General features: G+C 43.4%; 2 long non-coding RNA genes across 42 annotated transcripts in view; one reads left to right on the forward strand and one right to left on the reverse strand.

Annotated features, from left to right (window-relative positions):
• Window positions 1-21,632, reverse strand: part of LOC128928056 (uncharacterized) — a 119,074-nt gene that overhangs the window by 35,880 nt on the left and 61,562 nt on the right. For 11 of the 41 annotated variants that reach the window (XR_013526182.1, XR_013526181.1, XR_013526184.1 and 8 more), the window contains 2 exons: window positions 17,476-17,589; window positions 12,662-13,756 (listed from right to left, as the gene is read on the reverse strand). This is a non-coding gene — a long non-coding RNA (uncharacterized LOC128928056). Of the gene's footprint in view, window positions 1-6,376; window positions 11,272-12,661; window positions 13,757-16,244; window positions 17,590-21,469; window positions 21,579-21,632 lie in introns of those variants that run through there. The other 30 variants (XR_013526214.1, XR_013526195.1, XR_013526186.1 and 27 more) reach the window with 11 other exon arrangements.
• LOC144579195 (uncharacterized) lies at window positions 12,499-12,942 on the forward strand. Its single transcript, XR_013526219.1, has 2 exons — window positions 12,499-12,623; window positions 12,911-12,942. It is a non-coding gene; the product is annotated as an uncharacterized LOC144579195 (long non-coding RNA).

The raw sequence follows: 21,632 nt of genomic DNA on the forward strand, positions 1-21,632 counted from the left end.
ATCGATACAATTTTACATCTGTGTTTTATGACCATCGAATATAAAATCACCATGTCTTGTCCTCCACAGCAATTAGCTCCAAACAGCTTGCTGAGTGGATAAATGAATGAAAAATGGATATGGGAATATATTCTTATAAACTTTGCTGTGTTCACACATAAAGTAACAGAACCAGGGTAAGCAGCTCAAGCTTTCTAACAGTCAGGCCAATGCCTCTAGCCCCAAATCACATGCAGGCCAATGTAGAAACACACAGGAACACATTGGTTATAGAGAAACATAAAATTTAGTCACTTACGAGTATCTCTCTTTTGCACCTGTGTTCTCCTCGGTACGCAGAATTCATCATCTGATCATCCTCATTACTCTTTAGAGTGTGAGAAAAATACACCAGTTGCATCAACATTGGATTTTATAAGTTTTTTGCTTATATTCCAAGAGTCTCATGTATCTTTTTCTAAAAGGCCATAGAAAGAAACTAGACTTCAGGGATTATTGGCTAGTTGAAAAAGCCATCGTATCAAATGGGCATTTATTTCTTCAAGAGAGAAGAAAGCCGTCATCAGCCAATCCTAGTGTACAGGTATCCTTGCTCACTGCTGGAGTGCCTAAGAGGCAGATGGCAACTTAGTGACCAAGCACAGTTCAGGTATTCAGGTGTTGGACACAGAAATTTGTATCATTCAGACTCTATTATATCTTTCTGTGACATTACTATGGGCCATTCTCATGCTGCTAATAAAGACATATCCAAGACTGGGTAATTTATGCAGGAAAGAGATTTAATTGACTTACAGTTTTCCATGGCTGGGGAACCCTCATAATCATGGCTGAAGATGAATGAGGAGCAAAGTCACATCTTATATGGTGGCAGGCAAAAGAACTTGTGCAGGGAAACTCCCATTTATAAAGCCATTAGATCTCATGAGACTTATTCACTACCATGAGAACAGTATGGAGGAAACTGCCCCTGTGATTCAATTATCTCCACCTCACCCAGCCCTTGATATGTGAGGATTATTAAGATTCAAGGTGAGATTTGGGCAGGGACACAGAGCCAAACCATATCAATTACATATTAGCATACACTTCTAATTTGTAGCACTAAACATAATTGTAAATATTTGTTAACTTTACTTGAGGCAAGCTTGTCCAACCTGTGACCCGCAGACCACATGCAACCCAGGATGGCCTTAAATGCAGCCCAACAAAAATTTGTAAATATTTTTAAGACATTATGCAGCATTTTGTTAAAGCTCGTCTGCTATCATTAGACTTAGTATATTTTATGTCTGTCCCAAGACAATTTTTCTTCTTCTAATGTGGCCCAGGAAAGGCAAAATATTGAAACCCCGAAAACGTTAAGGTGATAATCTCTCTGCTAAAATTACAAATCCTAAGACAGACATGAGCTTAGATATGCTATGAACTATATGTATAAATATAAAAAATATATAAATAAGTGGATTAACATAGAAATGTGCCTCTGGACTCTCTCAGGTGCGCTGGGGTGGAGGAGGCAGTGAGCTTCTAGCATTTGGTGTTTACTCATTACAGTTATGTAAACTAAAATTCAATCCTCAAATGTTCATTGTGTATGTGACTCCTTTCTGTATGCTAAGCAAACTCAGGACAAAGTGTTGGGTAGATGTCAATTCAAAAACAATGTTCTAGATTGCGGGACTTTCCTTTTATTCAGTCTGGTTCATGGTCTATGTAAGTATTACTTTAAAAGGCATACCTCAGCAACTTAATGACAAATTAAGTAATTTTCAAGGTATTACAAATACGAATGAAATACCATACTAAAGGACTGAAAGAAATGGTGCAGAATCTATGTTCAATTTCTATATGCTGATTATTATTCAAATAAATTTAAAGAGACACAACATCCCAAGCACTCAGGAGAGTGCCTTACATGTACTGGCAGTTAAGAAGTGCTATTTTCTCCCCTTTGCAGGAAACTGTTTTCATCATCCCCTTTCCATTTCTCTTCCTTCTCTTCTTCGCATCGGTATAAGGTTTGGCTTTTCTGGAGAGTAGCTAAAAGTCTTGTTGAAGTGAGAGCCTTTACTCTAAGATCAAGAGCAAATACCCACTTTTTGGCCAAACATTAAGCCTAGTTTCCGGTTATACTTTTAAAAGCCAGACAGAGAGAGAGTAGCCTGCAGTTTATCTGTATTGAAAATGATAGGCTCTGATTCAAATGCATTGTGATTGACATCTTCTATACATCAATGAATACAGATTTGATGACGTTGAAACTCTACCTGCTAAGACAATTGTTGGAACTCCGAGTCAAATGTTTCAGAGTTTCTGTTTTGTTTTGTTTGTTTGTTTGTTTTAAAAAACAGTCTCACTCTGTCCCCCAGGCTGGAGTGCAATGGCGCAATCTTGGCTCACCACAACCTCCGCCTCCCAGGTTCAAGAGATTCTTCTGCCTCAGCACCCCCCACCCCCTGAAATGTCTGGGATTATAGGCAAATATTTCACTTTTAAAAGCATTACCTGTTACTCTCTGTGAGCACACCTCAATTTGTGAAATATGACCTATTTGAAGACAGAATGAGAAAATTCTTCTCTTTGACACTTTGCTTATTCATCCGATATATATTTAAACAAAGACATAAAGACAAAAGGACATGAGTTTTTGTCAAAGCCTGTATCTGGCTAACAGCCTCAGAAATCAAAGCCTGCACCACTGAAAGACGTAATGTAATTTAAAAATCCTTTAGGGATTTAAGAGGCATTTACAACTACCCGGCCAGTGGAACTAACAGGTTATTTTTTGCATGCATTTGTGTGATAAGAAGGCCCCTCCCCTGCCTCATTCTCCCTGTAGTAGAGAAATTCTGAGCATGAACATTCAGGAAACAGTGTCATTTGCTTTTTGGTGCTGCTTTGAAACGCTGCTTTTGTAATGGTCCCAAGCAAATACTTCTCTTGATGTAACCAACTGAATACTACAACTTGCAGAGGGAAAACAGTAAACAGAAAAGGCAGCATCTGTGTGTGTCCAGAGGTGCTGGAGATTTCATACTACAGCCTGGATACATTTTTAAAAAGGGGTAAGAAGGATGGAAGAAAAACTATAAAAACATAGTAGGTGATTAAAAACATACTTGAAGACTGAGCGAAGCACGATTGCTATGGCTGAAAGCTGAGTCATGGTGGATCAAGCTCATGTGATCTGGATTACAGGAAGCAAAGAACCAAGAACTAAACGAGATGAGAGGGTGGGGACTGATGACAGCCCGCAGGCATCCAAAATCCCCCTCAAAAAGTGTTTGCCATTTCTGTGTAGGTTTTCAACTATCCATCCATTCATTTCTTCGTTCATCCATCCATTTGACAAATATCCATGAGGCAACGGCTCTCTTCTAGCCATGGTACCAGGCTGTAGGGAAGAACTTAATGAGTATCCTGCTGTCATGGGGTTTAAGTTCTAGCAGGAGAAGAAGCATCATAAATAAGCAAACAAGTGAAGAAATAGAATACTGTCAGAGGGACACAGGCTTTAAAGTAAAGAAAACCGTGTGTGGGACAGTAGAGGCCTGGCTGCGGAGAAGGAAAATGAGCCACAGGAAGACAAATGAAAGGGGAGATGTTCCTAGGCACAGAAAAACAGGCACCGAGGTGCCAGGTGGGGACTGCGCTGAGCAATTAGTGACACTGTGCTCAGTGTCATATCCCATCATTTGGGAGATTCTTAGGTTTACAAAGACCTGCATATGTAAAGATGAGACTCTAAAATGCTTACCAGATCCATACCCAAACTGATTCTGTTGGTGTTTTAATAAAAGAAAAATCTGACATGCATTTATTCAGTGTGTGTATGTGCCTCACCTACAAAGGCAGACAATACTAGACTTATACTTCGCCTCAACACTAAGTGGTAAAAAGTTTATGCAGCACAGCTCTAGAACTTTGGTGCGTGAAATCTGCGGTCTAAGAATTGTAGTTAGTCAAATTGTTTTACAGCATCATCGGATATATAAATGCTTTGAAAAACAACAACCTGGTACCTTTTGGAAGATAATAGTGTTACCTGGTATGATGATCACTAATTGGCAAAAAAATTAAATTCAATTTCTGAGTATTGGGAAGTATTAGGTATTATGTAAAAATATACATAATTGGTTAAACAGAAGGTTATCAACAGGCTTAACTCCTAGAATTTTTCGTTGGGTGAATTAAAGATCATCTTAGCAAAACATATCCCACTGAGTTGGCCACAGTAAAATCTCTGTCAAACAAATTTTGTTTATGATTGTATTAGAAGTTTACAAATGAGCAGTTTTAGCATAATATTTTTCTTGTTATATGAATATTATAACAACACCATAGAAATGTATCAGGAACAGCCTTTCTTTTAGATAATATACACATTAAATTATGATGTCTGATACAAAAATATCACAAGAGTGTGTTCTAGTTACTATGACCATGTGACAAACCACTTAAAATGTAGTGGCTTAAAGCAAGATCAAAGTTTGTTCATTTTTCTCAAAAATCTGCGACTGGGGAGAATCTACATGATGACAGCATCTCTCTGCTTCTGCTGGAGGAAGCTGAGCTGGCTCAAGGCTGGGCACTGCAGTGTTTTCAGGTTTGCAGACTCACAGAGCTAGTGTTAACACTGAAAATACCTTGGGCTCCTCAGTTCCTCCACCTCTATGTGGTGTCTCCAGCCTGATAGCAGCAGGGTGAACACTCATTATGTGAGAGTTCCAGGCTTCCTTTGTGTACAGCCCAAGGGAGGTGTTACGGTTTGAATGCTGGTATCCTCCCAAATTCATATGTAGAAACCCTACCCCACCAATTTGATGGTATCAGGAGGGATGGCCATTGAGAGCTAATTAGGATTAGATGAGGTTATGAGGATAGCACCCTCAGGAATAGAATAAGTGGCCTTAGAAGAATCAAAACAGAGCTTATTACCTCTTTTTTTCTCTCCTTACCATGTGAGAACACAGCCAGAAGGCGGCCATCTGCAAGTCAGGAAGAGAGCCCTCACCAGAACCTGATCATGCTGGCTCCCGGTCTCAGGCTTCCAGCTTCCAGACTGTAGGAATATATGCTGGCCGTTCCTAAGCCACCCAGTTACAGTACTTTGTTATAGCAACCCCAATGGACCAAGATGTCCGAGAAAAAGCAGGAGGAAAGCTGTGTGACCCACTCTCAGAGGGTCAGGCAGGCTCTTTTCCACTCTCTTTCACAGAAGGCTCCAGAGTGTCAGCAAACGTTCTGGGAAGAGTAAAATTCTATCTGATCAGCGCCCTGTCAAAGGCCTTACAAAAGAGTTTTAATACCTTTGGTACTTGGAGAAAAAATGTTCAAAGGCAAAATACCCAAATGCAGCACTGACAGGTACTTCTTTTGTCATTTTACTTTTCTCAGTTTTCTTAAACATCTTTCTTTTTCTAACAAAAAAAGAATAAAAATTAGAAATGAGACAACTGGGTAAGCCTTTCCTCAATGCTTGCTGCTAACGATTCTCCTACACCCCCTCCCCAGTCTTTCTCTTCGTGTATCCTATTTATTTATCATCCAAATCCATGTATTTCCTAACAATAATATACAATTTACAGGCAGTTTGACATAAGCTGATATCAAGCCAGGAGAAGGTAAAACACGTAATGTAACGATGTGTGTTCCCATCTGTCATTCACCAGGTGCATGAACTTGGTAAGTCTATTTAACTCCTTTGAGACTCCTTACTCATAAAAGGAAACTCAAACCGCCTAACTCACTGAAGTATTGTGAGGATTAATCAGGTCGTTTATATACAATTGCAAAGGAGTGCATACATACCAAAGGCAGGTACCAAACAAATACTGCCTGGATTTAAAGCTTTACCATGCTTCACATAGGCCAAAATGACTTCTGTATTTTTTCAGGTGATGGATCATTAATGTGGGCTCAGCAGAGCAACAGATTTGAAACTAGCACAATTGTCTGTTCTTTGCATTCATAGAAAACACACAGCATTAAACATTAAGGCATAACATAAAAAATAAGGCAACCATTTCAGCCATTATAACTCTGCACTGGAATTTCCTATTTTAGAGGAAAATGGTGCACTTCCATTTGACTGGATAACATGCAACTCCTAATCACCAATTTCAAAAGGTGATAATTAATATGTAGCTCACAACAAACTTGATGAGAGAAAAAGCATCTATCAATTAGTCAACATGGTGCTTCAGGTACAGAACGCCAGGAGCCATGCTACAAAGGGTGTGCAAAGCCCTTCGTCTTCCAGCAAAACCAGGCTCATTCTCACTAATGACAAGGGAGCCCATTGTAAGTCAGCAAATTTCACAAATTAGCAAGTAAGAAAAAAGATAATTAAAAGAACTAGGGACACTGAATCATGGAATGTGCAGTGTTCATTTATTTTGACAAGTATAATTTAATTTTACTTATTTACAGTAATATTTCATAGTATAGTAATGAATGCAATCTTGCCTCTTTTGTAAAAGTAATGAAATATTAGTCATATGAGACGTCACTGCTGCTGTCTGTCATGAAATTGCTCCTGACAGGTGAGGTAAGACCACCACAGTTGGGTTTGCATTGGAATGGCAATCGCATTGGTGGCACAGTGGTGTGAAAGTGAATGGGAATTCACTGAGGGACTAACATCAAGGCTGTGCAAAGTTTATTGCCAAGTGAATACACACAATTTAAAGAGACATATTAGGTAAAAAGTGTATAGTACTCTTCTTGTACGCTCTAAAACTATGTCTTCTTTGGGAAATTGGAATCACTATTTTTTAAAAGGCATTTTTAGATGCTGAGAAGCATTAGTACTTCTTCAAGAATCCTATTTCTATCAAAGACTCTCTCTTCCTTCAAGACAAGAAGGCTGAAAAACTTAGAAATGGTCTTCTCTGTTTCATTTTCTCCCCTATACATTCACTGACAATTACTCACCGTTCTTCTTCTTCTTTTTTTTTTTTCTAAGACAGGGTCTCACTCTGTCACCCAGGCTAGAGTGCAGTGGTGTAATCATGGCTCACTGCAGCCTTGACTTCCTGGGCTCAAGTAATCCTTCCACCTTAGCCTCCAGTGTAGCTGGGACCACAAGCATGTGCCACCACGCTTAATGTTCCTGCATTTTTTGTAAAAATGGGGTTTACCATGATGCCCAGACTGGTCTCAAACACCTGAACTCAAGAGATGCACTCCCCTCAGCCTGCAAAAGTGCTGGCATTACAGGCCTGAGCCGCCGCCCCTGGCTGCCATTTTTTTTTTTTAGCTTCATTGGTGTATCACTGACAATTTGAAATTTTACTTATTTAAAGTGCACAATGTGTTGTTTTTGTACATGTATACATTTTGGAATATCCTCACAACCCAGCTAATGAACACATCTACTGCCTCGCAGTGGCCAGGGAATAGGGCTGTCTGCTAGCAGGACAGACACGTTCTACGGTGTCTGGAAATCATATATCCATTCCCTGCCATGTTACCTTTTGGGACATTACTTGTTTCTGGATCCTCATACCTCTCTGCATGCTTGCTCCAAGTCTACCTTCCTGGTTTTCTTTAAATTTTATTATTGACCAGTATTGTACAGTTACATCTTGCTACTGTTATTCTCACCGCATATGTACCAGGTTTTAACTGACCTGGAATGTTTCTGACTTACCTCTAATCCAGCCCACGCCTCCTGAGTGTCTCATTGGTGCCTCAAACTAAAATGGACTCATACTGAAATCATGATGTCATCTCTAAACAGTGTCTTTTTTTCTGCATTCCTGGGTTCAACGACCATCATCATTTCCATGCAAGGTAGCCAAAGTCGACTCCAACTCTCCTTTCTCCAGTGACCTGTCCAGCCCCATTCCTGTGCTTCTTCCGTAACTTGAGAATCTGTTGTAGCCCAGCCTTGTCTCTTTTCTTTTTCTGTAGAGTCCTGTCAACTTGTCTGATTCTTTCTTCCCATCGAGGCCATCCTTTCACACAGCAACTGAGGGGCACTAGCTTGGTCTCAAGGTCCTCTTGAAGCTTCTCAGTTGAAATCTTCAGAAACTCCTCAAGTCCTTGAGGAAAAGCCCAAGGTTTTGCTGTAGAACGGGAAGTCCTTTACGATCTTCTAAATTCTGCTTTTCTCCTTCTTCCATCTTCACTATTCATCCAACAGGTCCTTACACTGCTCAGATGTCACCTTCTCTGAATTCAACTCCTACTTCCAAGACTCATAAACAAGTCTCTTCCAATTCTCACTATGCTGTCCTACAATCATCTGCTACTTGTCTTTCTCCCCAACTGGATTGTGTATTAATGGATCAGTTTAGCCCTGGTATATTTTCCTGTGTCTGGCACGCAGCAGACACTCAGTATTGGTTATGTGAGTAACCAAATACATTGATTAGATCATTTCATACTTTCCTGATGTAACACCAAGATAAAATAAATTGCTGTCTTTTATCACATATGATCTAGTTTCCAATCTCACTTTTGGACAATATATTTGGCTCTGTGTTGAGCCTACTGGCATCTTCAACCAGGCAGCACCTGGCAAGACAGAGACAAAATAATACAACAGAAGAACAAGAAGTAAAAACCCAGCCAGGGCCGAGTCGCCTCCTCATTCACTGCCTCCTGGATTCAGTATCCCACCATTTAACACTTGAACTTTCAGCTGCTGAGATTTGGAGCGAGGGCGCTTAATTAGTCAACAAGACATGACAACACTCTGCTACAGTGAGATTACATACACCTGTGGGTGTTAGGACACACACGGTAAAACCCAGCAACTTCGGAGACCTGAAAAGAGTGTTATCTTCCAGCAGCACATGGGAGAATGTTGCGGGAGATAAAACACACAAGACAAATGGAAGAATGGAGCCCATAGAATTCCAAATACATTTTCCCTCCCTGTGTCCCTCGAAGAGTATGGCGAGCTGGATTAACAAAGAGTTGTGAATATCTTTAAACAGAGAAAATAATGTGTGTTCCTAAAGGGACTTACTCCAGGGACCATAAAAATCTGTGCAGACATCACATCACTATATTATAATTTCTATTCCATTTATAATTCGTTATTTATTCCACAGTATTAATGCAAAATGCATATGTCTTTATTTGTTAAAGGAGGAGAAGGATGTTTAGGGACCATTGGGAATTTCTTTTCACATAATGATGTTTCTAACTATGGTGGGGCTCAGAGTATAACCGAAAATTGACGCTCCACAGAGTCAGGGCCAGATTCCCATGGCCTTGGGAGGGCAGAGCTGATCTCTGTCCAACTCAGTTGACCAGATTTGTCGTCTTTCTTATACTTTATCACCTGCACATCATTGACTTCTTCAGGGAGATCCATGTGGGAGCCTCTCCTTTGGCTGACTGTGCCAGTTTGCCCATGATGGTGTGAAGCACACTCTACAAAGCATTCTCCTGCCCCAGCCCTGGAGGCAAGCGGAGAAGAGCACCTTTGAATCTTAGCTTCCTTCCCAGTCACAGATTGAATAAACATTATGGTCAGCTGCGTCCAGAGAGAACAGAGAAGGTGCTCCAGGGAGAGAACTGACATGAACCCTGTCAGCATGTAGGCATATGACATAAGCATCAAGGCAAAGAAAGCCTAATAAAATAGGGCTATGAGGGGGAAGAAGGGTACTGTGTAGTGTCGGATGATCACAGCAGTTCTCTCTGAGAAAGCAATGTGTTTTTTTGTTTGTTTGTTCGTTTTAAGAGATGGGGTCTTGCTATGTTGCCCAGGCTGGAATGCAGTGGCTATTCACAGGTGCGATCCCACTACTGATCAGCACAGGAGTTTTGACCTGCTTCATTTCCGACCTGGGCTGGTTCACCCCTCCTTAGGCAACCTGGTGGTCCCCCACTCCCAGAAGGTCACCACACTGATGCCAAACTTAGTGCGGACACCCAGTCACCGTAGCGCACTACAGCCCAGAACTGGGCTCAAGAGATCACCAGCCTCAGCCTCCTGAGTAGTTGGGACTACAGGCACGTGCCACCACACCCAGCTAGAAAGTGATGTTAAAGCAATGATACACTCAAGTAATATGAAAAGAGCTACGCGATACCAGCCCACCTGGCATTTCTCCACCATCCACACCCAGCACCTTACACCTCCTCTCCTTCACTTCTGCAGTCTCCACTTTGCCAGGACAAGTCCAAGGCCCTAACAAACCGCAGCATCAACCTCTCTCTCACTCTCTCCCTCTCTCTATTCTCAGGAGACTCTCTGTGGAAAGCACTAACACTATGATCATAATTAAATGGATATGGCCCAGCCGGGTGCGGCGGCTCACACCTGTAATCCCAGCACTTTGAGAAGCCGAGGCAGGCAGATCACCTGAGGTTGGGAATTCGACCCCAGCTTGACCAAAATCGAGAAACGCCATCTCTACTAAAAATACAAAAGTAGCCAGGCCTGGTGGCACACGCCTGTAATCCCAGCTACTCAGGAGGTTGGGGCAGGAGAATCGCTTGAACCTGGGAGGTGGAGGTTGCTGTGAGCCGAGATCACATCACTGCACTCCAGCCTGGGCAACAAGAGTGAAACTCCATCTCAAAAAAAAAAAAAACAAAAACAAAAACAAATAAATAATAAAAATAAATTGATAGGGCTTAGAGCCTTATTATTCAGAAGGGATGATTTAAAATTTTTAAATCTCTTTTCTCTTTTCAAATCTGACTTTCAAAACTAAGTATGACTAAGGAGATGAAGAAAATCCATCCTTGTTTTAAAGTCTTCATCAAGACACTTCGTTCTCATAAGAGAATCTACTCTCTGTTGCTGTGGGCAACACCCTTCCTGGCTCCTTCTTGGGAGCAACAGGCTAGAAGGGAACATAATTTTGGGGGGAAATAAAGACATATCAATTCACTATTCTTCTAAGTATCTTCTATTATTCTGTATGTCTTTAGACAAGGACACTGCCAGGCCCAAAGACTGTCATCTTTGTCCTTAAAAGATGCCTTTGCTTCTCCTGTAGAAAGAGGAGACAGGCAGGCAGCCAAGGAGTCAGCTTCAATATTGTCTTTAATCTTATGGACTCCATGAGCAACTTCTTACTTATCGGTGTCTTTCACAGCAAGGACATTGCTGTCCACAGGTGGTGAAGGCTGGGAAGACTCCTCTTCCTCCTGATGAATGAACTTTTACAGGGAATCAGGAAAGGCTTCTTTCAGATACTCATTCCTACTTTATGATAGGAGAATCCATTTGTCTCAGAGCTCAGTGAGGTGGAGGTAGAGGGGCGGTCCACTGCAAATCCAATCAATGTTGGCACTCTGTAAACAAGCAGGGATGGGTATTTGGCCATTTGGGATGTCCTTGGGAATGGACTTTAATTTAGGCAGTCACAGTAAACCCCAACCTCCCTGATGACTGTTGAGATGTCTGCTATCAGACTAATTTTTTTTTTTTTTATTGGGGGTCTGCTTTTTCTCAGTGTGTGTGTGTGTGTGCACATGCACACGTGTGTGTGTGAATCATGTCTTGTACTGAGTAGCATGCAATTTCACTGTAATGAGTTTAGGTATATACTCATTTGTGTGTGTGTGTGTGTGCGTGTGTGTGTGTTAATCATGTCTTGTATTGGGTAGCATGCAATTTCACTGTAATAAGTTTAGGTATATACTCATTTGTGTGTGCGTGGGTGTGCGTGGGTGTGCACGTGTGGGTGTTAATCATGTCCTGTACTGGGTAGCATGCGATTTCACTGTAATGAGTTTAGGTATGTACTCATATGTGTGTGTGTGTGTGTGTGTGTGTGTGTGAATCATGTCCTGTACTGGGTAGCATGCAATTTCACTGTAATGAGTTTAGGTATGCACTCATGTGTGTGTGTGTGTGTGTGTGTGTGTGTGTGAATCATGTCCTGTACTGGGTAGCATGCAATTTCACTGTAATGAGTTTAGGTATATACTCATTTGTGTGTGTGTGTGTGTGCGTGTGTGTGTGTTAATCATGTCTTGTATTGGGTAGCATGCAATTTCACTGTAATGAGTTTAGGTATATACTCATTTGTGTGTGCGTGTGTGTGCGTGGGTGTGCACGTGTGGGTGTCCTGTACTAGGTAGCATGCGATTTCACTGTAATGAGTTTAGGTATGTACTCATATGTGTGTGTGTGTGTGTGTGAATCATGTCCTGTACTGGGTAGCATGCGATTTCACTGTAATGAGTTTAGGTATGTACTCATATGTGTGTGTGTGTGTGTGTGAATCATGTCCTGTACTGGGTAGCATGCGATTTCACTGTAATGAGTTTAGGTATGTACTCATGTGTGTGTGTGTGTGTGTGTGTGTGTGTGTGTGTGTGTGTGAATCATGTCCTGTACTGGGTAGCATGCAATTTCACTGTAATGAGTTTAGGTATGTACTCATGTGTGTGTGTGTGTGTGTGTGTGTGTGTGTGTGAGAATCATGTCTTGTACTGGGTAGCATGCAATTTCACTGTAATGAGTTTAGGTATTCACTCATTTGTTTTTCTTAGGACTTACTGAGATTCCTGATTCTCCAGACTCCATTCTTTCATAAGTCATGGGAAAAATATTTATTATTTCTGTGAATATTGCCCCTCTTCAACTTTTTTTTCTGTTTTATTTGGTTCTCTAATCAGCGATAGGTTATTTCTAACAGGTAATATGAGATTTCACTGTAATGAGTTTAGGTATGTACTCATATGTGTGTGTGTGTGTGTGTGTGTGTGTGTGTGTGTGTGTGTGAATCATGTCCTGTACTGGGTAGCATGCAATTTCACTGTAATGAGTTTAGGTATGCACTCATGTGTGTGTGTATGTGTGTGTGTGTGTGTGTGTGTGTGTGTGAATCATGTCTTGTACTGAGTAGCATGCAATTTCACTGTAATGAGTTTAGGTATATACTCATTTGTGTGTGTGTGTGTGCGTGTGTGTGTAATCTAACAGGTAATATGAGATTTACCTGTTAGAAATACCTTCATCTCTTTTGGCTCGATATGGGACAAATTATTCAAATCTCTTCTACCACACATTATTTCTTTTTTCATGAGCATCATATATGCTGCTCCTCTCATTTAAATTATCCCAATTTCAATGATACCTTTTTAACGAGTTCCATTTTTTTTCCAGAATCTATCTTGTATTTTTGAAGCATCCTTTGTCTTTTCTAATAACGATATTTCCGTTTTTAAATGTCTTTAAGCATTTTAAGCACACTTGTTCCACATGAATTTGGGGACTGGGGATACGGGGAATCTCGTTTCCCCAGAGTGGTGTGCGTGTGTTTCCACCAGGGGCGCCAGGCTTCCCAGGCTTGATCATCTCCATCACAGCCCTCACCCTTTAGGAGTTAGGTCCGTGGTTACAAACGTTCAGGGAAGTTCCCGCCACCTGTGTTTTACGTAATCCGCACTCACACCCATGTAGACACAGCCTGGGAGTCGTTCCAGCCCCCTGAGATCGTAGGCAGGTTTTTTTTTTCTTGCATACTTTTCAGCGAGGGTTTAGCCCAGCAAGGACCAGGCTTAGCTGGATAGGTAGAGAAGAAGATGGGTGTAAGTTTTGATTTCTGACCCAAGGATTTAAGGACTCAACTTCTGTCTCCTGTGGTGATTGCCCCCAATCCCTCGGTGCACAAATTGGAAAAGCATTCCTGTGTCTTCCCGGTATCTCCCAACACTCAGCTCTTCACTCTCCTGAACTCAGCCAAGCATTCAAATAATGCTTGTAGTCATGCACGCAGGATTTCCAGGAGGTGTCAGAGGCAGTACCTTCAGGAGACCTGCTACCACACTGTCAAAGTTGAAATAAAAAGAAATGGTTCTAATTCTTTTCTGTAGGGACCTCTGCAGAATTTCTAATGATACAAACACATTAATAGCATGTAATTCTCAAACTAAAAAAAAAAACAACCACTTTCTTAATGGACTATATTTTCTTTTATGAGTAATTATACTTTAATAAAATATTCATTCTGATGTTAAAAAAAAAGCATTTTTTTCTATTTATATGAAAAGCCACAGGATGGCTATTTTATGTCATAATTTAATGGATTAATCTAATTGATTTTATTTTATTCTGGCAATAATGCCTTGAGGTAGGTTTCATTACTTTGTTTTGTTTTCTTTCTTTTTCTTTTTTCTTTTTTTTTTTGAGGCGGAGTTTCGCTCTTGTTACCCAGGCTGGAGTGCAATGGCGCGGTCTCGGCTCACTGCAACCTCCGCCTCCTGGGTTCAGGCAATTCTCCTGCCTCAGCCTCCCGAGTAGCTGGGACTATAGGCGTGCGCCACCGTGACCAGCTAAATTTTTGTATTTTTAGTAGAGACGGGGTTTCACCATGTTGACCAGGATGGTCTCGATCTCTTGACCTAGTGATCCACAAAGTGCTGGGATTACAGGCTTGAGCCACCGTGCCCGGCTCATTTTGTTTTGTTTTCTAAGAGAAAAAACTGAAAGTCAAAATAAAATGAAAAGTTGAATAAAAATGAGCAATTCTTTCAAAATTCTAGTATTTGCAAAGGCAAAGGTAAGGTCTGAACCAAGGTTGTCTAAATCCAAAGTCAATTCTTCTTTCGCCAGTGACTTTCAAAGTGAGACTCCTGTTGATCTCCATCAGGAATCCCCTGACGCTCCAGGACTCCTGAGAAGACCTACCCAGACACCATGACTAGAGATGAGAATGGATACACCTTTCCAAAGGTCTTCTGGGAAATCCTTTTCCACTGAAGTTTGGTAAACGTTGCATGCTCTCTTTAATCAGAGACTTTGTATGTGTGTAGTCAAATCCTCTGGAGAACATCAACTATGACTACACCCCATTATTTTGTTCAAGATGCAGAAAACAAATGTAAGATCAACAGTATGTGGAAGACACAGGAGATCAGAGTGAGGCTGGTCTTTTATGAGCAGATGCAGCTTGACGGGGCACGGGGGGATTCATGGGGGAGGATTCCTTCTGATGCTACCACTTATCTTGGCCAAAATTTTGTCTCCATGCCTGCCATTTTCTCATGTCTTTGAATTTTTACCCAATCTGATAGCCTGGAGTACTTCAGATGTGAGCCAAGAAAGGATGGTGGGGTGAGTGGCCAGAGAATAAGACAGAGGTGACACATGTTTGAGGAAAGAGGACAGGGGAAAGGAGAGAGACCAGGGGAGGGAGGCAGAGATTACACAGGATGACTCTAGTCCAGAAAATCAGAGGGCGAACCGCCGCGTTAAAAAATTGCCTGCTCTGTCTGAATCTGTATCTCCTCATTTGTGTAATGGGGATTAAAAACCATTGCCTTGAATAAGAAAACCGATGGAAAGTGCTTCGAGGAGAATGGGGGTAGTGATGCTGATTGTGTCCTCGTAGCAAACAGGAACACAGTGTGGTAGTGAGGATGGCAAGGAAGCCATTTCCCCTGGCTGAGACACGCCAGGGGAAGGAGAAGCTGCCGGGGTCTATACCCGAGGCCTTGTGATATTAATCACACAGAGGCTTCCCAGAACCATCTCCATGTTCAGCACTGCCCACCCGCCTCATTTCATCCTGAGCCTGCACCAAGCTACACATGAGAAAGGGTCAGACATCCTGTGTTTGAGGCAGGTGAGAAGCTTGTGATAAGCCCCTTACTTGCATTTACAAGACCAAATGTCCTGGAGCCTGGGGCATATAAACTATGGTATACAGCACACAGCGTTACAAGAGAAAGTGTACTTTGCCAAGGCTGGGAGAGGAAAGGCATTCCTAGTGGAGGGACACATGCAGAGTTGAAAAGGGCTGAGGCAGCCTCTTGGTGATGGGCCACAGGTGTTGAAGAGAGGGGCGTGGTGACTAGGAGTCTGCACAGGTGCATGGAGTGGTTGAAAGCACATTTGCAAAGTCTCGAGTGCCGTGCTGAGAAGCCTATTCTATAAGTGCTGGAAAATAAGAGCCTTCTATGTGAAAAACCAATCTAGGGTCAGAGTGGACGACAGATGGGAGAATAAGGGAGGACCTGGATATAAGAAACCCATTAGGTGCATTAGAAATCACACCGCCAAGAATTGATGAGTACCTGAATTTGGGCAATAGTAGTGGGCATGAGAGGAAACGGGGGTTCCAGAAATGTTTCAGCAGCAGAAGAAGCAGAATTTGGAAAACAAATTAAGGGGATATAGGGATTGTGTGTGTGTGTGTGTGTGTGTGTGTGTGTGTGTGTACTGGATTTCTACTTTGGGCTAATAATGAGAATGTCATAGATTACACATAGGTAATTTGGAGAAGAAGCAGGTTGTGAAGGACAGGTCAGAAGTAGAGCAAGCAAGGACACTTACTTTATTTGAATGGCTGGAGGTTGTGGTGCCTGCAGAATGGGACAGAGCTGACCAGCAGGCTTTGAAACCACCCAGGATTCAACAGAGAGGGATGAGCTGGCTGTCAACGTTTCATAAACACCAGAATATGATTGGAAGTTAAAGCCCTAGGTGTTATGATGGTTCAGCTGATGATGTGTCTGGGCTTAGGGATGCCCAGATACCTGGTGAAACTCTCCTACTGAGCATATCTGTGAAGGTGCTTCTGGATGAGATTGGCATTTGATTCAGTAAGCGGAGCAAAGATCACCCTCACCAATGTGGGCGGGCACCATGCAATCTGCTAAGGGCTTGAATAGAACGAAAAGGCAGAGGAAGGGTGAATTTCCTCTCTGCTGGACCTGAGACATCCATCTTCCCCTGTTCTTGCACGTCAGTGGTCCTGGTTCTCAGGCCTTTGGGCTTGGACTGGAATCACATGAGCAGCTTTGCTGGGCCTCCAGCTCTCAGGTGGAAGATTGTGGGACTTCTCCGTCCCCACCATTATTTGAGCCAATCCCTCATCATAAATACCTTTCTGTATATCCCTATATGTGCTATTGATCCTGTTTCTCCGAAAAACTCTAATACAGGTGTCAATGAGAACATCCAGGGAAAGGGAGAGCCTTAGGGGAAGAAAGGAAATTGGAGGAATTGTGAAACATGGCCATTCCTTAGAAGTGGACAACCCGTGAGCGTGATCAAAAGCTACTCTAAGAAGAAAGGCCCACAGCGGAAAGACGCAAGACAGAAGATGCCGTAGAGGGGACGAGTCTCCGGGTGTGTCACGCTTACCCTTCTAACCACTGCTCAGCCCTGCGCATGGACAAGGGATGGGGAAGAGCTTGGCATATTCCAGCTCTGACCTAACGTCTTGGCCAGTCCTGCATCCTGAGGCCCAGCCGGAGGCAAACCAGAGAAAGCCACAAATCAGCAGAGCGCTTTTCCTGCAGAGAGAATTCCGCTGCGACCCTACGAAGCGGGTTGTACATGTGTGCACTGGGACATGCATGGTGTGCTCGTGCGTGTGCACACATGCCTGTTTAGTTTGTGAAATTGAACGCCTGATTTCAAGCCTCGTTTTATCGTGAGATGGAACAGATTGCTGCCCAGAGAGAAACAGGTCCAGCCTGGATGTTTGATGGTTCTGTCTCTACCTACCCATCACCTCTGTTTCAAGGAACATTACGCACCACTTGAAAAGTCAGTTCTTTCTTGACAGATCTTCTTTTGTTTCTTTATTGGTTTGTTTGTTTCCAGCCACAGATTAGTTTACACTCTGGGAGATGATAGACACGTTTTGTTATCTGAAAAAGAGAGATAACGATCAGCTCGCAGTCCTGAAAATAGTCAGAAGACGCCCATAACTGTACACAATTTATCTGAAATGCTAAGAACCATCAGGCTTTTTCAATGTGCGATTTTTTTGTTCTGAATACCTTCAATTGAATCATATTTTTGCTTTTAAGTGTGGATTTTCAAAGTGGAATTATGTGTGTCTCTGTTTTTCTTTAGGCAGTGGTGATAAATCTGTGCCTGGGAGTCTTTTATCTGAATAATTAAAGTGATATAATAAAAATGACCTCTCAGCCCTATAGACCCAGTGAGCTTTGGGCTGATGATGGAATAATCAAAAAATCAGAGAACAGGCGCATACATAGAGCTCCTGAGCAGGTAAGACCCGGGCACACTGAAAGCTGACGTCAGAGACAATGGGAGACAGAGGCAGAGGGGATCACAGCCTCCAGCACCAAGTGCAAGGTAGGACCAGAGATCACGTTTGTGACAAGGAGACGCCTTGCATGGTGGGCGGGGGAGGCATAGGGGAAGCGAATAAGGAGAAGGCCAGGCTTGGAGGAGCAGGTGTCTAATGGGAGAACCGATCAGGGGGCAGTTTCTTGGGGAGAAACCACTTCACACTGTTCCATTTATAGCATCTCAGGGCATGGAGTCATTTTTCAAGAGAAGGAGCTGAGACAAGGATCTCTGACTTGCACTTTCTTGTTTCTTTCTTTTTGTTGTTGTTGTTGTTGTTGTTGTTCTTGTTGAGATGGAGTCCTGCTCTGTTGCCCAGGCTGGAGTACAATGGCGTGATCTCAGCTCACTACAACCTCCGCCTCCCAGGTTCAAGCAATTCTCCTGCCTCAGCCTCCTGAGTAGCTGGGAATACAGGCACCTGTCACCACACCTGGCTAATTTTTGTATTTTTATTAGACATTTGTGTCACCATGATGGTCAGGCAAATCTCGAACTTCTGACCTCGTGATCCAAGCCTCAGCCTCCCAAAGGACTGGGATTACAGGTATGAGCCACAGCACCAGGCCCTGACTTGCAGTTTCTTTGTACACCTGCACAAACTGTTGATGACCTTAGCTCTCCTGTTTATAATATGGGCCACTTCTTCAACAGGGCACAAGGGTACAAAGGGATGGGTGGCTGGGAATCAGCCACTGTCGTCTGGATAGTTTGAGCCCCTTCAGGCACCAGAGGAACCTGGGCCAGGCTGGTTTTACTGCAGCCTCCTTGAGTTTTGGAGACAGCAGGCCCAGGAAGGAGAGGGAAACAGCACATTCAGTCCCCTCCTGGAAGGTGCAAGAACATCTGTGAAGAGGGTGGAGGACAGGCCCTCAAGCAAGGCCCCAACACGGTTCTGGCAATAACATGATTTCCAAGGTGGCAGATGACAGGGCACAGGCCCACGCCTGCTGCAGGCCCATGTGAACGGGACCAACTGGCAGAATAAGCGCTGAACCCCCTAAAATAACAACCACCGCAGTCACACCGCACAGAACTGGGTTGTTCGGCAAATAACAGAAGCCCATGTCACCACCCTTCATTGTCTGTTATGCCGCTGCAGAAAATACAGTTATTTTGGTAGCGGGAAATACTGTGTGTCCCAGCTCCCAGGCACAGACGCAGTTTGGGCGATAAAATAGAGTTGAGGTCACTAAAGGGGCCTCTGGTCTTCACGCCTTGTGTCCAGGGCTGGCTGTATGCCTGATGTTCTTAGAATGAATGCTATGTATGACCTTCTTCCTTTGATAAATGAAATTGCTTGGCTCACACACTTTTTAATGTGGTTTTTATAGAATCTTTCAGAGCAAGGGAGAAAGAGAAAGAGCGAGCGAGTCTGTGGCTGCCTTTCTTGAAAAATCACTGTGGGCCACAGCGGAACTCTGAAAGTAACAGTGTGAAGTCATTCTGGTGCTCGCCGTTTGGGATGGCAGATGGGAAGCAGGTGCGTTTCTGCAGGATGAGCTGAAGAAGAGGGGCTTAATTAAAGAACACGCTCACGGCATCCAAAAGATCTTGAATTGCCACCGTGTGGGCCTGCCTTTCCCCTTCCCCAGAATCTTTTTAACTCTTTTCATGGTGGGTCATTGTCCTCCCTGCAGCCCAAAGCAATGAGGTCGGGGCTATTATTTTCCTCGTGGACAAATGGCTCTGCGGAGCTGGCTGCTGGGCCAATGGAGCCTTCTGTGGCCACTGCAATTGAACTGGCGCTCAGGGAAGTGGCCCCAGCTGCTGCCTGTCACTAATTGTTGCTGGGACCCAGGCTTCTGGTCAGCTCTGGTCCTGCCTCTGCTGTCTACACTGCCTGTTTTTCCTCCCATCTTCCAGAGATGAGGCTTCCTTTTGTTCCTCAGGGTATTGCATGTTCACATGCCCTGCAAATGCGGAAGTTGGTCTTCTCAGTTGTGCGGAGTCTCTATGGGCCTCTGTGCCTTTGCTCACTTCTGTCCAACAGGGAGCTTCTTGTCACTCCTCTCCAGCCCGCCTATGTGGGTGGCCTCATGAGCTCTAATTCAAAAGATGACAGGGGAGCACTGGAAGGACCCCCGGAGGCCCTGGGCCTGCCCTCTGGGTGTCAAAACAGGAACATTTGGGGTCAGGAGAGGAGAAACTTTGCAGGATGAATTGCGGCAAATCCAGGCACATGCCAAAGAATGCTGATTCCCAGTGCCTGAAATGGGGGGGTGTTCTCACCAGCTTCTAGGCCTGGTGGTGCGGAAGAGTGGGCCCTCCTCAGTCCCGACTGGAAATCCAAGGGACTGGGAGCCACCCCGAGGGAGAAGGCCTGCATTCGAACCCTGTGCTAGAGCCTGGGTCAGGGCCACATTGCATCCAAGAACAGGACGACTCTGCAGGGCTGGCCTCTAGACCAAGTGAAGTAGAAATAGGAAAAGCACCCCTGTCTCCCGTGAGCAGTGTTTCTGAAGGGCACTGGTGGGGAGGGAGGTGAAGGTACCAACTCACACTTCCCTCCAGGACCCAAACTTCACAGAAGGCCCTACCAATATAGCTTCCATACTGCACTGCCTAATTTTGGATTCTTTATGACAGCAAAAAGAAAAAATTTATATATATATATATTAAGCAACTGTTTACGACTGAGACCCAGGGAAGTGACATAGTTTGCATAACTAATTAGTGGCAGATCCAAGCCCCTGTTATATCATCTCCTTATTTTAAATCAATTGCAAAGCTTTGCAAACCTTTCAAATAAGCACATCTCTGGCATTTAATGACCTTTTTATGCTTAGTTCAAGAGAGTGTACTTGCTTTAAATAAATACTAAGGGCATGAAATACATTGATATGTGCACAAAAGGCTGTTTATATTATAGGAGCTATGTATTAAGCTCCTATTGTGTGCTATGTATTTTTTTTTTCTCTGCATAAACAGCATTCTCTACTATAGCTCAGCAAGGCAGGCATTATTGCCCCTGTTCTGCAGCTGAAGAAGCTCTCACTAAGAAGGATAAAATAGCAGAGAAGCTGGAAAAAGATCATGCACGAAGCAAATAAGGAAATGAGAAGGAATGCCCAGATCCGCCTGGCCTGGAAGCCGGTGGTAGCAATTTCCCTGGTGTGAAAGAGCTCATCCAGGGATGAGGTTTATTTACGAACAAAAGAGAAGCCCCACCGAATCACTCCTGTAGATTTTTCTTTTTTAGTCTAAGGAGTGGTAGGAAAAACTGTAAAGAATGGGAAATGGACAAGCAGAGCTGGCAAGTGTTCTGGAGTGAAGACCCCTCATGACAAGGATTAAACCATTCTCTCAGCCCAAATGTGATTTCTGAAGCTGGGTCCCACTCAGCATGTTTTCCACAGAAACGCTGAGGAGGGAGGGGCTCTTCCCGGGGTGGTTACACACAGCCGCGGTGGCCAGCGCAATGTGACTTACACGGCATGTACACGCACACTCTCACACTGGTGATTCTCAGGCTGTTCGTTCAACCGTCCATTGAGTTTGACATCATAGATGGGGGTTGCAGGGTGCGCAAGGGAATCATCTGATTTTCAGAGAGGAAAAAGTGTTTGTTGTATATATACTTCCTGTCTTTATC

Source organism: Callithrix jacchus, chromosome 14 (assembly GCF_049354715.1).
Source record: "Callithrix jacchus isolate 240 chromosome 14, calJac240_pri, whole genome shotgun sequence".
NCBI lineage: Eukaryota > Metazoa > Chordata > Mammalia > Primates > Cebidae > Callithrix > Callithrix jacchus.